At 45.0% G+C, this 16,589-nt stretch overlaps 1 long non-coding RNA gene across 1 annotated transcript; it reads left to right on the plus strand.

Annotated features, from left to right (window-relative positions):
- Nucleotides 1-283: 283 nt before the first annotated feature.
- On the plus strand, nt 284-13,773 carry LOC139083118 (uncharacterized). The gene is made up of 3 exons (XR_011539688.1): nt 284-640; nt 1,129-1,248; nt 12,502-13,773. It is a non-coding gene; the product is annotated as an uncharacterized lncRNA (long non-coding RNA).
- The last annotated feature ends 2,816 nt before the right edge of the window (nt 13,774-16,589 follow it).

Genomic DNA, 16,589 nt, shown 5'->3' on the forward strand with positions numbered 1-16,589 from the left:
TCCTAGTCATTCATCTGACCCCGCCTCACCATCACTTCCTCCTTGCGCCTTCTTTCACATCCCCAGTCAGGATGTACCATTTACTTCCTCCTTCACTTCATACATGCTCTTATATTACAGCACCGACCACATTCTATTGCTTATTTATTGGTGCATTAAGAAGAACAAAATGTTTGCTTCAGATTGGTTCTAGAGTACCATTAGGCACCATGAGTGCCTGTTTGAGGGCACAAGCCATTTGTAGTTAGATATTAAAGGCGAGTCAACTCCATGACACTGGAGGACTTCCCAATGTGCTGTGAGTCCTCTGAGAGGAGGGACTCTGTCTTTTCCACCCTCAGTGCCTAGCAGCTAAGTGGCGGGCTTTCAACTACATTGGGATGGGACTTGCACTCAGTGTGCTGTCGATATCACCCTAATCCCACTGGTTGGTGTGGGTAGATGTCAGTCAGTGGAACAAAAGAAACAAACATAATATTAAGAGCTGTGTGAAAGATAAATTCTTTTTTTTTTTTTTTAAATGAGAATTATGTGGAAGAATAACCAAATGTGAACTTTGTGGTGGAAATACAGTCAGTGGTGAGATCTCTGAACGCTGCAGCAGAGAAGCAGGTCCGGGAGCCAAGGAGACGAGAGGCTGGTAAGGAGAAGCTGCCGGTCTGTGCCGGCTCTCCCTGGACAGAGGCAGAGACAGTTTGAGGAGCGAGGCTGTGGGAGCACAGGGAGTAATCACTGCACTGCTTTCAGTGGGATTCTGAGGATCAGAAACCTATTCCTTGGAGGAAGGAAACGGCTAGCAGCTGGCTATTCTCTCTTTCCCTGAGAAGCCACTGGAAAGAAAGAGAAAGAGAGAGAGAAAGAGAGAGTTGATCCGATCACATTTCTTTGTAGACATGCTAAGGACAGGCCTCCTGGAGAGGACACCTAGATATTTACTAGTGAGAGTCCTTATCTATGAGAAACTTTTCGCAAGATGTTCCCAGTCGATGTAGGATGGCTTAGGATAAACACATCCAGAATCTTCGGATTTATTGGGCACAGCTCCCTGGAAAACGACATGTGAACTATGTAACTCTAAGAGTATAAACTTGAGACAGTTTGTGACCCAAGTTGTTATTTTTGCTTTAGTGATGACAACATACATCGGTTAGAGACCTCATCTGTTAAATCTGGGCCAGAGCAAAGCCTGATGTGGCAAGAAAGGACCCAGAGAGCAGCTTCCATGGACCAGGTCTCCAGGATTCACTGGTACCTCACAGTTACCTGTATTGTTGAAACTATTAGTAACTCTTATGACTGGGAAAGAGCTCCAACTCCTGTGAGTCTGATTTGACAATCCGTCCCTTTGTGTTATCTCTAGGATCCGACTCTTATGCACAGTTTATATTTTATTTATTTCTCTTAGTTTTTAGAAATGTTGCTTTAAGTGAGATAATATTTGTAAACTCTTTAGTGTCTGATACGTAATAAAGCGCTCAATAGCTATTAGCTTATGCTCTTTCTTGTTCTTCAGAAGTGTAAGCTCGACTCGGTTATGCTGATGGAGAACAGGAAAAAGGAGGGCACAGTGTAGTGACAGCATGTAGGACAGCATTGAAAGATTCCACAAATACAAAAGCTCGAGATGAAAGAGCTGTCGAATACTTATACAGCCTTCTATTCCTTTTTGGAGATTTTTCCATCAAGAGTTCTCTACTTGTTCCTAGAGAAGTTCCAAAAAGAAGCCCAGAGGACACGCTTGGTAAGACCCTGAAGGTCATGGTCAGAAGGTCAGGGCTCACTCAGGTAGGCTGCCTTTCCTCAGTTAATGCCTCTCACTGATCTGCGGGCTCAGATACCTGATTTGTTAGTGCCCCAAGAGAGAATCTATCTTTTAGGGACAGACTCACAGAAGCTGAAGTATATAAACTCAAGCATTCATGTATCTATTTATATGAGAAATAGAACTATTAGGTGGCATAGACATCCCTGTCCTTTGGCTGGTACCTTCTTTATAGTCTATTTGGAAAACCAAATTAGAATCAGAAGGTCACTTGGTGAGCAGGCATTCATTCAAAAATTTGACTTAGTGCTTATTAGGTACTAGACAATCTTTGGAAACAGAGGTTACAATAGTCAACAATATTTACAAATTCATGCTCCTAAGGAAGAGGAGCCAAGAAACAAGTAAACAACAATTAAAACTATCTCCAGATAGGGATAAGTCCTATAAAGAAAATAAAACAAGATGGGAGATAGCTTGTATTGGATGAAAAGGAGAAGGCACGTTAGTTAGGAAAGGCTCTCTGAATGACAAAAAAAAGCCAGTCACATGAGCAGGGCTGGGGAAACAGCAGGTGCACAGGTCCAGAGGCAGACAGAGTTTGTCAAGTGTGAAGAACAGAGGGAAGGCCAGTGTGGCTATAGGAAAGTGAGTGATGGGCAGAGTGGCGGGTGACAGTAGAAAAGGAAAATGGCGGTCAGTTCTCATCGGGCTTCAAGGGCCATCCTTAGGAGCTAGGACATGTTCTTTGTGCAATTGGAGACGAGTGGCTGATTTCAGGCAGGGGCGTGACTTTACAAATCTGTGGCCGCTGGGTGGACAACAGATGGGAGGGCAGAGCGGAAGCAGGGAGACCGGTCAGGAGGCCACTGCAGGGGTCCAGATGAGAGGCGATGGGGCCGGAATAAGAGCCACCGTGAAGACAGAAAGATTCAAAGGACATTTTGGGGATACTGCTGACGGGGTTCCTTGACTGGATGTGGAGGAAAGGGAAGAATCAAGAATGCCTCCTGGGTTTGGGTAATCAGAAAACAGGTACTAAGGCTGCATGATTTGAATGGTTTAGATGTCTGGCTGTGTTAGCCTGCTGAATCCTTCTCTATTGCTGCCTCCAAGACTGGAGAGATGGGCCAGGCCTCTCCTCCTCTGGGCACAGTGGGGGTGGAAGGGCACTGCCAATGCTGCCTTTTGACCCTCTTTTACTATGCATCCATTCCATTCATTCAACCCATATTTATTAAGCACATCTTGCCTGGCTAACCCTGTTTTAGGTCCTGGGACTATAGCGATGGAGAAATAGCACCATCAAACATCAACACTTGGTTGGGAGAGTTTGTGCTCTGTGGACAAGTCATTCCCCATCCTGCCTCCTGTCCACCCCTCCCTCCGACCTCCCGCTCCTCTATAAAGCTTCCTTTGAGTCATCTCTCTGCCAATCCTCGCTCCCACCCAATTCCTCCACCTCCACCCCCGCTCCACCCTGGGCAGTCCCTCAGCAGTCTTACGCAGGCACTTTCCCCAAGCACTCTCTGTGGTTCCTCCCCGCCTCCAGCTGTGGACATTTGGCTCTCGTGAGTCTTCCCAATCTCGCCTGACAAACCAAAGGTCAATCATCTTGCAGATGAGGTGAGGCTGGGCTTTCTGAGACACAATCTAGGGGATGAGTTGAGAGACGGCAGGAAGCAGCAGAAATCGTCATGAGTTCAGGGCAACCGAGGGAATCCTTCTAAAATACGTTTACCTCTGTGTCTTTAAGGAGTCAGCTGTTTCCATTAGCCCTCCTGCATCACATGAGAGCAGTGCTTGATACTGACCTGACCTCAGCTCTTGCTGGTAGCATGGTCCCCTCCAGGACACTTGCTCCTCCCCTCTCCTCATTCTCAATAAGAACAAACCACTTTGTATTTGTACAGCATTTTGTAAGTTACAACGTGCCTTACCTATTTGACATGGTCTCATTTCATCTTTAAACAACGCTAGGGAGCAGCCAGTGCAGATATTGGTAATTCATCTGAACATGAGAATGGCTTGTCCAAGTTCCCAGAGCCTAGCAGTCCCGTGGCATTTTTACTGTGTCACCTTCCCCTTTTGCTCAAAGCTTTCTAAAGAGCACGTTCTTAGTAATCCCCATATCTCTATTAATATATACATATAGGCTGCATCTAAACACGGAAAATGCCCGTAATCTGAATGTATGTTTTTCACACTGGCTTTTCTCAAAGATATATTCCTGGACACCGTCTGATGAAGTGGATCCAAGTTTCCGATAGGAAAATGTAATCTCTGAGAATTATGCTGCTAACCAACAACCCAGCGTCAACCGAATCACAGACTGAATCAGTGTCTGTTGAAAAAGCAGTGCTCTATCAACTAGAAACTTCTAAAGAAATTTGATTTACCACTTAAAATAGTAAATAATAGAATTGTAGACTTAGAAGGAAACTGTGAGGTCATCTAATGCAGCTCATTTATTTCACAGATGCGGATCCTGAGACCCAGAGAGGTGCAATGAATCGCATGAGGACACATACATAAGTCAGGGAGGGGTGAGACCAGAAGGAAGCTTCTGGTCCCTGCCTGGTGCTCTTTCCACCACTCCACTTGCCTCCCTTTTAGAAGTTCTAATTCATGGCCGGCTCTGTGGCTGAGTGGTTAAGTTCGCGTGCTCTGCTTCAGCGGCCCAGGGTTTTGCCAGTTCGAATCCTGGGCGCGGACATGGCACCACTCCTCATAAACCATGCTGAGACTGCGTCCCACATGCCACAACTAGAAGGACTCACAGCTAGAAAATACACACTATGTACCGGGGACCTTTGGGAGAAAAAGGAAAAAAATTAAAATCTTAAAAAAAAAGTTCTAATTCTATGCTCACTAATCATTAGAAGAACCCCAGTGGGTGTGTTGGGTTTTTTTTTTTTCTTATTTCAATTCCTGGTTCTTTTTCAAAACCTAAGCTATAAATTACATACAGAAGTTTTAAGTGAACAGTTTAATGAGTTTTGACAAAAGTATACGCCTTAAAAGACATATCTAGAAGTGGAATTGATGGGTAATAGGGTAGATGTATATTTAATTTTATAAGAAACTGCCAAACAGTTTTTCAAAGTGGCTGTACTTTTTCACATCCTACCAGCAATTTATGAGAATTCCAGTTTCTCCACATCCTTACCAATACTGGTATTCTCAGTCTTTAAATTTTAACCATTTTAGCAGATGTGTAATGCTATCTTACTGTGGTTTTAGTTTATGTTTCCCTGATGATTAATGATGTCGTTAATCTTTTCATGACCGACGTACTATTCAGTGTACACGGGGATAATTTACAAATTCAACTAGATGAAAAACAAGCTAAAGAGCGATGATTTTGTTTGTCACCTTAGAATTCAGTACTTCTGCAGGGAAATCTGGAAATTCTGGTTTGCTTTTCATGAACTCTCCAGGCAAGTTTCAACGGATGCTTTCTTTTCTCTCAACAGATTACTTGTGGCAAGCAGATATATTCAGAAGCATGCCATTAGTGATTCTTTCTAAAGTAGTTGTTCCAGCAATTAAATATTTGATGATTTCAGTGAGGACATTAGTTATAAACATTTAAGAGGGGAGGCAATGGAGTGTAGGGAAAAGTGTGGCCTTTGAAGTCACGGAGAATTAGATTTCGATCTGGCTCAGGTTCTTACAAGTTTCCGTTTTCTTGCCTATAAAATGGAGGCAAGGATACCTACTGCATTAGCTTTCTTATTGAGGGCCTAACAAATTACCACAAACTTGGTGGCTTAAAACAAACACATTTACTTTACAGTCCTGGAGGTCAGAAATCCAAAAGGGGGCTCACTGGGCTAAAATCAAGATGGCGGCAGAACTGCATTGCCCCTGCGTTTCCTCCCCTTTTTCAGCTTTCAGGGGCTGCACACACTCCTTGGCTGGTGGGCTCTTCCATCCTCACAGCAGCAATGGCAGGTTGAGTCTTTCTTGCATCACGTCACTCTGACTCTGCTGCTGTTGTCACATCTCCTCTGACTGACTCTCCCACCTCCCACTTTCATTAATAAGGGTCCTATGTTGACATTGGGACCATTATGCTGACACAATCCAGGAAATCTCCCCATCTCAACATCCTTAACTCAATCACATCTGCAAAGTCCCTTTCACCACGTAAGGTAACATGTTCATAGGTTCTGGGGATTAGGATGTAGACAACTTTGGGGACTACACCTACTTTACAAGGTTGTTGTGAGGATTAAAAGTAAAGGTATATAAAAGATCTGGCTCCTGGCGACTGTTGAATAATGAAAGCCGATGGTAGATGAAGCACCAAGTTCAGCACAGAAGTCCTAAAGCGTGGTAAGGCTCAACAATTTCTGTTCCCGTCCCTTCCTCCTTTGGAAGGATCTGGAGAACAGTGGTCTCTTGAACCTCATTCTTTTGCCAGTCTGTTCTCTACTCTGTCGACAGCAGTAAGGCAGCCTGGGCCAGAGGAAAGAGGTCCAGATGGGAGATCAGCAGTGCTCTAGAGGAGGGGAGAGAAACAGCCAAACTATTCTACCCGAGGGATGATGAGGAGTATCGAAGGGCATTTGTGGCCTAACAAGTGACTTCCCAGGTCAAGGTCCTGAGAGCACAACTGACCACAGTAATAGCAATCAAACAGCACTGCGGTGGCTTAAGCCCCAGCCTGCAGAATTGCGGGACCCCTAACCCTCACCCCCACCCCCCCAGTAGAGCCTCTGGTTCCAGCGGAGACGGGGGGCAACTCACACACTATCCCTGGGGCAGACCATGTTTCTTTCACTGCTCCCCAGCAGTGGACCCCACTTATGCTCTCCACATGGCGCCTTCCTCTCCGCTGCGGATGGGCTGGCAGCCTCAGAGAAGCCTGTGACACTAGGGCCATGTCCTGAGCTAGTCCACTGTCAGACCCATGCCCACCTAACCTTCTCTGGGTCTCCACCTGTGTCATCTGCTCCGGGCCCCGGGACTGGGTTTACACTCTACTGCCACCACCCACGTACCAGTTCTGCAGCCCTGTGAGGCTCATCCAGGCCTGGTCTCCACTGAAGTCACTGAAGCCAAGCCTCACCCTTGTCCCTCCTCTAGGTCCTCTGACCACATGGCACAAGTCTCAAGAGCACTCGTCACTGGATGCACTCAGCGCTGTACATGTGCATGTCCATTACAACAACATTCCGACAGCTGGCAGTCGAGAGCCTTGAGTAAGGGGCGCCTTTGCTAATTCACAAAAAGGTGCCATAAGGACTAGCAGCAGCGTCCCTGCCACGGAGGAGCCTTGAGAGCTTCTTGGCCCTCCCCTGGCACATGTGAGGCAGATTCAGCCCTCCGGACCCTGTGCTCTCAACCCCTTGTCTTATCCCCAGCACAGAGGATCCAGACAGCACTGGCACTGATGAGCACAAAGATGCCCAGCAAGCCATCCCAGCCAGGCTGAAGCAGAGAGGTGCCCCTGCTGTGCCACCTCCCCAGTGCCATCCCTCCTTTCTGTCCCTGGCACCGTCCCTGGAGAAGAAGGTCTCTCTCACCGGAACACAGGAGGGACGAAGCCTCCCACCCTCCCTTTCTACACCGCCCCCAGCTGCTGAAGGCGCTGCCCCTCAGATGTGTTGGGGTCCAGGGTTGCTTTCGTTTTCCCAGCTGGCAGGAGTTTCTCCTCTTCCAGCTCTGTGACTCCATAAGGCACTGCAAAGAAGGAGGGACCTGTACAGGCCTTGAAGAGTGACATTTGAGGGTCCATTGGGTAGCCTTCCATGTGCTCAGAGAGAAGGGAGAGGTGTGACAAAGCTCCTGCTGTCTGTTCTTATAGGATGAGTCACACTGAGCAGAGGGTGTGAAATATTAAACAGCGCAGCCCAGAGCACTGTGATGATTTAAATGCCACTCACTGTGCTGGGAGGCAGAGGCTGCACTGTGTGGTGTGGCAGGAAGTCACAGACCCTAAGGTTTGGGTGACCAGGGGCATGGCGAGAGCGTCCCCACAGAGTGCACAAGTTGTCAGTTGCTAATTATGTCAGTCAGTGGCTGAATGGGTCAGTGGAACAGGTGGCACCAGAGAGAGAGGATTTCTGTGAAGGACCCAGGCTGTGTGGGGAATGAGCGGGTTAGCAACTGACAAAGAAATTAATGATGAAGTTACTGACGAACTGGCCGTGAGTGGTAACTCAGCAAATAGCAAAGACATTCCAGCAATGGAAAAACCTTCCAGACTTCTTCCTTTCTTCTCAAAGCTATGACTTAATGAAGTGCACACACGTGCATATGCACAAACACACACGTACTCAATGAAAGTGAGGATTCTCTGAGATTCTTCAGTCTCTGTCACATACCTCCTTGTCAGAGAGTAGCTTTAGGAAGATGCCTATGTTTTCCATTTCTTAGCTTTTTCTCTGAAAGAGAGCAAGTCTCAGCTATTCCTTTGCTTTCCAACCATTCCTCTGGAAAGATTAATAGCTATGACAGTGATAGAAGATTAGAAGTGCAATAATAGTCATAATGATACAATAATTTCATTTGACTTTCTCTACTTTAAAATCTTTCCTGGACATTATCCCATCTGAGGCTATCAATATTAGGATGCTGTGGAGAAAAACAAACAAAAGTGATGACAAAGTACTTTGTAAATAATTGAATACCAATCATTCATCCCGGTAGTGTTCTAAAGGAAAATAGCCTTAGGCGATTTTAAGGGCTTTCACCGTAAATAAGCCACCATAAAATCTATTAACATCAGTCCTCTCTTTAAATTGTCGTTCTGTCTTTTAAAACTGTTGCTTTGCTAAGCTGAAAGGAGCAGAGTGAAGGATTCAGAGCAGGTGGATAGAAAGAGCATACAAAAGGCTCCTTAGGCAGGAACAAGGATGCAACACTAACATTTCACTGCATCAACCCCCTCACAAAGTCATCTTATGACACTGGTTTCTTCCTTGACCTTTTAGTCAATAAGCAAAGTCGTGCTTCTCCTGGGGAGATCCCCCATCCCCGCCCCGCCTCACACCAGCCTACCCCTGGGAGGAGACTTTACCCAAGAGATTATTTTGTGCCCTCTCCTTTTAACAACTGTGATCATTAGTATACAATCTAAAAGGTTAAAAACCACCTACATTTTGATTTACTTGTTTTCCAAAAGCATGAGCCAGGTACAGTGGTTAATTTTTGTGGCTTGCCTTCTGGCTATGAGTTATCACCACCTTACTTTACAGTTAAAATATCTGCAAGTTAGTGGCCAACTCTCTCTTTAAACAAGGAGAAGTAGTTTGCATTCTTGTCACTTTGCTTTTGGCTTATTTGATATTGCCTGAAGATAATTGATGGTTATGTAATAATAGGCAAACCTCCCTCCCCCAAGGGATGTCACAAGCTTAGAGAGGATATGGGATGAGTCTTGAGGCTGAAGAAGAAAGAGAGATCCCCCTACTGTTGACCCCAATGTGCACAGGTCAGGGAGGAGGGTGATTCTTCAGGACATTTTGGGGTGGCAACCACTAACTTTCTGTGGACCCAGCCACGCCCACCCTGAGGGGATGTCTTGGGGGAAAATGACCCTCTTTATGTAGTGTTTACACTCAAAGAGCTGTGTCATTAAAGGGCTATAGTGTTGGCCTGGAGCAATCATAGTGAGCCAGGGAACAGAGATTTCCTTTTCGCAGTGACCCAGGACCCAGAGGCACGATGGTGGGTCGGTCAGTGGTTCTAGGTCATCAAAGCGTTTCACGTGGATGGCCAGAGATCGCATCAGACTATGGGATCACCAGATATCAGTGGAGATCCGGCCAGGTCACTGCAGGGGATCTAACAGTGGGTGGATGGCTGGATGGCCCATTTGTAAGGATCATTTTTGCCCCTGGCAGGAAGCTTTGAAAATGTTTGGGGTGATAGTTTAAGGATATTACTAGTGGGTTTGGAAATCATACAACAATTGTGAATTTATAAGAAAATCATTTTGAATTATTTTCAATTAACTATTAACAAGAACTAAATATTTAGATGCAATAAATTTAATTGGCTTTTTGAAAACATTTTTACGAGATGCTGTCGTAATGACTGGTGTTGGCTGGCTGTTGGAAGTGTCAGTCTGTGAGAGGATTGAAAAGTTGGAAGCATGTGCATGCGGTGCTCAGAGAGCACAGGGAAATGCATGAAATGCCTGGCCGGCTTTAGAGGCCAAGGCACAATATAGGTCACTACCAAGTGACGCTCCGGTCAACACCCAGGACACCAAAAGCAGATCAGTGTATCCTGAGAGCCCTAAATTCCAGTCCCAGCCACCTGTCTCCAGTCACAGCCAGATGTCTCTGAAAGAGAGGCCCAGCCTTTCCATTAATTCCTGCAGGAGGCAGCTGTTGACTGCACTTTATATCTCAGCCATTGGTCTAGGTGCTGGAGATCTGGCACTCACCAAAGCCCTGTCCTCATGACGCTTACATTTGTAGCAGAAGACAACAAACAAACATGTTAACATACAACCTAATGTCAGGCGGTGACGGGTGCCATAAAGAGAAATAAAGCAGAGAAGGGGAAAGAGGGATGTCACCTTAGACAGCATGATTGGGGAGCCTCCCTGATGAGGCCATACAGGAGCCAGGCCCTGGAGGGGAAGAGGATTCTGAGCAGAGGGAGCGGCCAGTGAAGGACCCCATGGTGGTTCACGGAACTGTTAGGAAACTACTGTGACTGGAGTGAAGTGAATGGATTAAGACATTTGGCTGTATTTTCAGTGAAATGGAAGCCATTGGAGTGTCTTGAGGAAGGGAGCGACTGATCTGGTTTACTTTCTTAAAAGTTCCCTCCGTTTGCCATGTGAAGAATGGATTGCAAGTGGTGGGCAATGTCGGAGCAGGGGGCCCAGTACCAGTGGTGAGATGGTGGTGACATGTAGAGTGTAGGTGCGATAGTAGAGATGATGAGAAACGATCTGTTCAAGGTGCATTTTGAAGCTGGAGCCAATAGGAGTCGCTGTTAGATTGGATTTGGTGAGGGAATCTGGGAGAAAAGAGTCTATGATGATTCTATGGTATTTGGCCTGAGCAACTGGGTAAATAGAGATGTTATTTAGTGAAATGTGTAAAATTTGAGGAGGAACAGGTTTTGAGGGGGAAAGTGAGGGTTAGGTTATTGGTATGTTAAGCTTGAGACACCTGTGAGATAACCAAGTGGAGAGGTCAAACAGGCAGCAGAACACGGCGGCTAGAGTTGAGGGGAGAGGTCAGGGATGAGACATTAATTTGGGGGTCACAGTGTATAGTTGGTATCCAAAGCCTCGGGGCTGGATGAGATCACCCAGGGTGTGGGCATGATACAGAAGGTGTCCAAGGCCAGCCCTGGAGCACTCCCCAGGGAGAGACCATGAAGTTGAGGAGGATTCGGCCAAGACTAAGAAGGAGAGGCCAAGGAGGTCAGAGGTAAATCAGGAGAGGGCAACCAGGAGACAAGGAGGTTTCAGCAGGAAGTAGAGTGTGGTCAACCATGGCAACTACAGTCAAGAGGCACGAGGCCTGCGAACCAATTGAACACTGGATTTGGCAACATGGGGAAAAGAGTGTCTTTCAGGAGCTGTAGCGGGAATAAATGGGAGGAGAGGAAGCAGAGTGAGTACAGCCGACTCTGGAATTTTTCTATGAATGAAAGCAGAGAAATCAGGCAGAAACTGGAGGTGATGTGAGGTCAAGGGAGGACTTTTTCAAAAATGGGAGCTACTGCAGCATTGTGTTTTCTAATGGGAGTTATTCAGTAGAACAGAAAAAAAGTGATGATGCTAGAGTTCAAATGAATCCCCAAACAAATAATCCAGTTTCTCAAAGTTCTTGCATTCCAGGAGGCAGGCTCCCCATGCTGCCCCATCTGCCTCACTAACACCTGGAATAGAAGGTGGTAAGGGTCCCAGATTTCGAGCAGGTAGGTGGCAACAGTAGGCAATATACGTACCCGCATGTCCAAGTTTCTCTTGTAAATTATTACCTTGTTATATCATGACATTTTGCAACAGGATTTTGTTTGCTTGTTTGTTTGAGGAAGATTAGCCCTGAGCTAACTGCTGCCAATCCTCCTCTTTTTGCTGAGGAAGACTGGCCCTGAGCTAACATCCATGCCCATCTTCCTCTACTTTATATGTGGGACGCCTACCACAGCATGGCTTTTGCCAAGCCAGGCCACGTCTGCACCCGGGATCCGAACCGGCGAACCCCGGGCCGCCAAGAAGGGGAACGTGCAAAATTAACTGCTGTGCCACCGGGCCGGCCCCACTGCAACAGGATTTTACGTTTAATTTTTGTGCACTTTCTTCAACTTGTTCCTTAAAAAAAAAAAAAAAAAAAGAAAAAAATGAAATAAACTATGGGGCTGGCCCGGTGGCGCAGCAGTTAAGTTCGCCTGTTCCGCTTCTGGGCAGCCCGGGGTTTGCGGGTTCGGATCCCAGGTGCCGACACGGCACTGCTTGGCACGCCATGCTGTGATAGGCATCCCACATATAAAAAGTGGAGGAAGATGGGCACGGATGCTAGCTCGGGGCCTGGCTTCCTCAGAAAAAAGAGGAGGACTGGCAGTAGTTAGCTCAGGGCTAATCTTCCTAAAAAAAAAAAAAAAAAAAATCTAAGACAACAGGTAAAGGACTGAAGTGGACCAGGGTGAGGTGGCTGTCTGGTTTCAATAGCGACACCTAGTGGCAGTGGATAGCACTAGCTGAAAAGAATTGAATTCCTTACTGAGCCGATTTTCCATTTTTTTCCTCCCTTCAGGTCATGGCATCGGGACTGACCTTTTGTATTGCATAAACATCCATAAAGCTTCTTGGAGTCATCTGAGGAGGGAGATCTCCAAAGAAGGGAAAAGGCCATTTTCCTGGTGGGTGGGATGAGGGCCCAGAGTCATAATTTAATTTGAGTAACAAGGATAATCTATTCATCTTCTGAGCTTAAATGCTCCTTGGGTAATTTGGGGGGTTGGGTTCTCCCCTGACCTGAATTTTCTGAGGAGAGGCTTGGGCTGTTACCATTCTTTCGCTGTATAAACTGAGAAAAGTGTCGGGATGGACTCTGGCCAACAGAGGGTCTCACCTTGTGGCTTCGACCTATAGGCAAAGGTCAGTAGTGGGTGTTCACTTGAATGAATTTTGGTTAGCTCTTAAATTATACCTTCTTCCAAGACCCTTAAAGGAGCACCACAATTTTATAGACAGCTTTAAATTTCATCTTTTCTGCCAATGGCTTCATGCTACAGAAGGTCCTCAAGACTCTACAATTCCCCAGATGCGACAACTCATGCAATCCCATTGGTGTCACAAGCATGTCATAGTCTCAATCTTTACTTTAAATTATGAAAAGAATAAACTGTGCAAATAGATGAAAACATCGAAAACGATAAAGGGAGAAACGCACACAGCTGAAAAAATGTTTCTACCCTGAAGTATTTACCATGATAATATCACAAAAGGTCATCACACATATGGGAAAATTACAGGGATTAGAAGATAAATAAAATTCAGGAGTTGGATTTACAAATCAACTTCCCAGTTGGATTCTGAGGCAAATAAAACAGGAATCACAGTGCCAGTAACTCTCTCGGTTTGCAGTAGCTTGATTTTCAAGTTTTTTGTGAAAACACAATTCTTCCCATCCTATTCCAGCCTGGTATGTATTTTTGTATTAACTTAATTCTTGGTTTTGTTTAATGTGTGGGGAAAAATTTATGCTTCGTTGGAAACTGTGCATTGTCTAGACTCCAGAGAACATCCCTCTGGGGGTTTTCCGACGCCGATTATATGGAAGGCATTTTGTAACTGTAAATTGTAGATTACTGATAACAATGCGAAACAACTCTTGTCTGTAGACATGCACACGCTGCCCTGTCTAGGAGAGGTTTAATTGACTCTCTTCTCCCACAGCGAAAAGGGCCAGTTTTGTCTCTATTTGTATATTCATTTCAATGTTTCTGATCTATAAACGTGTCTGTTTTTCAACTTCTCCCTTAATTTGGTTGTAGAAGACCCTTACTGGTTTCCTCATTAATAAAATATTTAACACATTTTCAGTTTTATATTTGTATTTATGTTATGATTCTGCCTTATTTTGAAAATTATCTTCTGAAAATTATCATTTTTGAAATTATTTTGAAAATAAGCTTTTTGAAAATTATTTTTCTATCTTTTTAAAGTTTGTACCTACTACTTCTATTTTATATTGCCTTACTATATTCTATACAGCTTTTAAGTTGCCTTAGATCCTTTCCAGAATAAGTTGGAGTATAAATGAATAAATAGTAAGTGCTCAATAATCAAAATTTTAGGTGATCTCTAAAGTTCTTTCTTTGATAGTCTATGTGTCTGGGAACAGAAGGTCAGAAGTAAAGCTTTGTCAGCTGGGGAAGTCCCTAAAACATTGTCCATGTCTATTGCTTTGTTTTCAAGTTGTGCTTGCTTATAGGAACCAAGGCAGAACATTGCCAGGTGGCCAAACAGCAGAACCAGTCCAAACCAGAAAGGTCCAAGATGGCGATGGGGTGCCATGTGCCAAAGGAAAGGTGTGCAAAAGGCGCTGTGTGCAGGAAGGAAAGATCTGCGCATGCCCCAAATGCCCCCGCCCGAGCACTGATGTGGAGCCTTCTCCGCCTTCACATCCCGTAAGCAACCTGCTCACTTTCCCTTCTCAGAGAAGGTGTTTTAGAGCTGGAGCTGTGCCTCCTCTATTGATTGGTCGATGAATAACGTTTCTGCTCTGCTGTTTGGCACGCTTCTCCTTCTATTGGTGCGGGTGGCTCTAGGCAAAAGGGCCCACTTACTGGTCACCCGTCCTTTGGGGCTCGGTAACAGCTTCTTCTCTCATAAGACTTTTCTTATTGTGGGAAAATACACATAAACCTTACCATTTTAATCACTTTTTAAGGCGTATGCTTTTTTGCAAGCAGGGTATAATATGAGAGTTCCCTGAGAAAATACATTTGACCCAGGAATCGGCGATGTGTTAGCCATGTCCTAGCTGTGTCCCAAATTCAGAATTTAACACACCTGGGCATTAATTTGCCATCGGGGTTCTCCACCAGCTAGCCCATTTCCACACTTTGGAACAAAGTGCATTAATAACATGCTGCACTTGGGTACAGACCCTGGGTTACCCCACTTCCTGCTGTCACTGTTGGAAACCACAAATCCTTGATTTAAGTAAATTTTTGAAAAGGGAATTCAGTAATAAAATTCCTTGTAATTACCATGCTACCTGTGACTATAGTTAAGCAGGGAAGAAAACAATTGGAGTAATCAACTTAATGCAGGGGACTTGTGATACATTTTGACTTTGACAGCCTTTGCTTTAGGAAGTTGAAAAAAAGGGGGAAGGAATACTTTGAAATTGGCTGTGGTTTTTAATCATTTGTATAACTCAAGACAGAAAACAATCTGAAGAGTTTTATAAAAGAGCTTAGAGAGGTTGCTTCCTTTTTTTATTCAAAAGCAATGAAAAGAAAGCTTCCTTTTTGTTCATTTACTATTTAAATGGCCCACTGGAGGTAAACACAGGCTGCTCTTGGCTAGAGGCAACCAGCGTGGGGGCTTGGCCATCTTGAACCCTAACCTTCCTTGGAGAGCAGAGGGTACGTTTGTCAGCACACCCGTAACCATTCACAGCATGAGTCAGGAAGCCCTGTATTGGCAATGCAGCCTGGCTGATGAGAGTACAGCCTTCAGAGTGTTCAGATTTACAGCATGCTATATTCTCCTCAGCTGTTCAACTGCTAAGCCAATGCTGTGTGTATATATATATACATATATATTTATATTTGTGTGCTTGTATGTGAGGAAGATTGGCCCTGAGCTAACATCTGTGCCAGTCTTCCTCTACTTTGCCTATGGGGCTCTGCCACAGCGTGGTTTGATGAGTGGTGTGTAGGTCTGCGCTCGGGTTCTGAAGCCATGGACCCTGGGCCATTGAAGTATAGCACATGAACTTAACCACTACAGCACCAGGCCGGCCCCTGAATGCCATATATTTTTGGTCTTTCTTATGGCAGTATCTTTCTTCCAGGTTATCATTTTTTGCATCATCTAGGGTAGGTTCAACTTCTGCAATAAATAGAACTAAGATGTCACAGCTCAAATACAAGTTTCTTTCTGACTCGTCTATCAGCCCAGCATGGGTGGGTATTCCAGGATGATGGTGCTTTCCTCCATGTGGTGACTCTAGGATTTTCTGCAGGCTCCACTGGGTCCTAGGCAAGAGGCAAACTCTCTAAGCTGTCTTCTGCACAGTGCTTGAGTTATTTTCCTAAGGCATACTTTGATCATGACCCTTGCTCATGAACTATACTCCATAGAATATTTAGGAGGGATTGCAGGTAATGATACGAAGTCTGTGTAATAATACAGAAAAGTGTTTATGATAATGGAGTAAGATTACAGGTGCTTTTCCCTTCAAAATGTTCTTTTCCAATCAAAACAGGAAAAAGAGAAAAATTAAAATTAGAAACAAGAAAGCGAGCTTGTAAGAACACTTCATAACATCTTTTCAGCTTAAGTTCTTCAAAAGTCCTCTTCTTTCCCCTTATAGCAAAGAGTCCATTTAGAAATCAAGAATTAGTGTGCACTTACTCTATGCTTTACATTGTACTTGGTGCTATGATGGATGCAGAGGTATAAGATAGGGTCCTTGGCCCAAATGAGTTCAATAAGGAAACCTGTTAGCTCACAGGTTGGGTTCTCCAAGTTTGACTAACGAGGAACAATTTTTATGTGAAGGTAAGGTTTCAAAACTTCAGAGCCCCCATTTTGCCCAGCTTCTCCCTAATTCGCCTTCTCCTGAGGGAGATTCCCAGCTCCACCAATTCTGGCTCGAGGAAG

This window comes from Equus przewalskii, chromosome 4 (assembly GCF_037783145.1).
Source record: "Equus przewalskii isolate Varuska chromosome 4, EquPr2, whole genome shotgun sequence".
Lineage (NCBI taxonomy): Eukaryota > Metazoa > Chordata > Mammalia > Perissodactyla > Equidae > Equus > Equus przewalskii.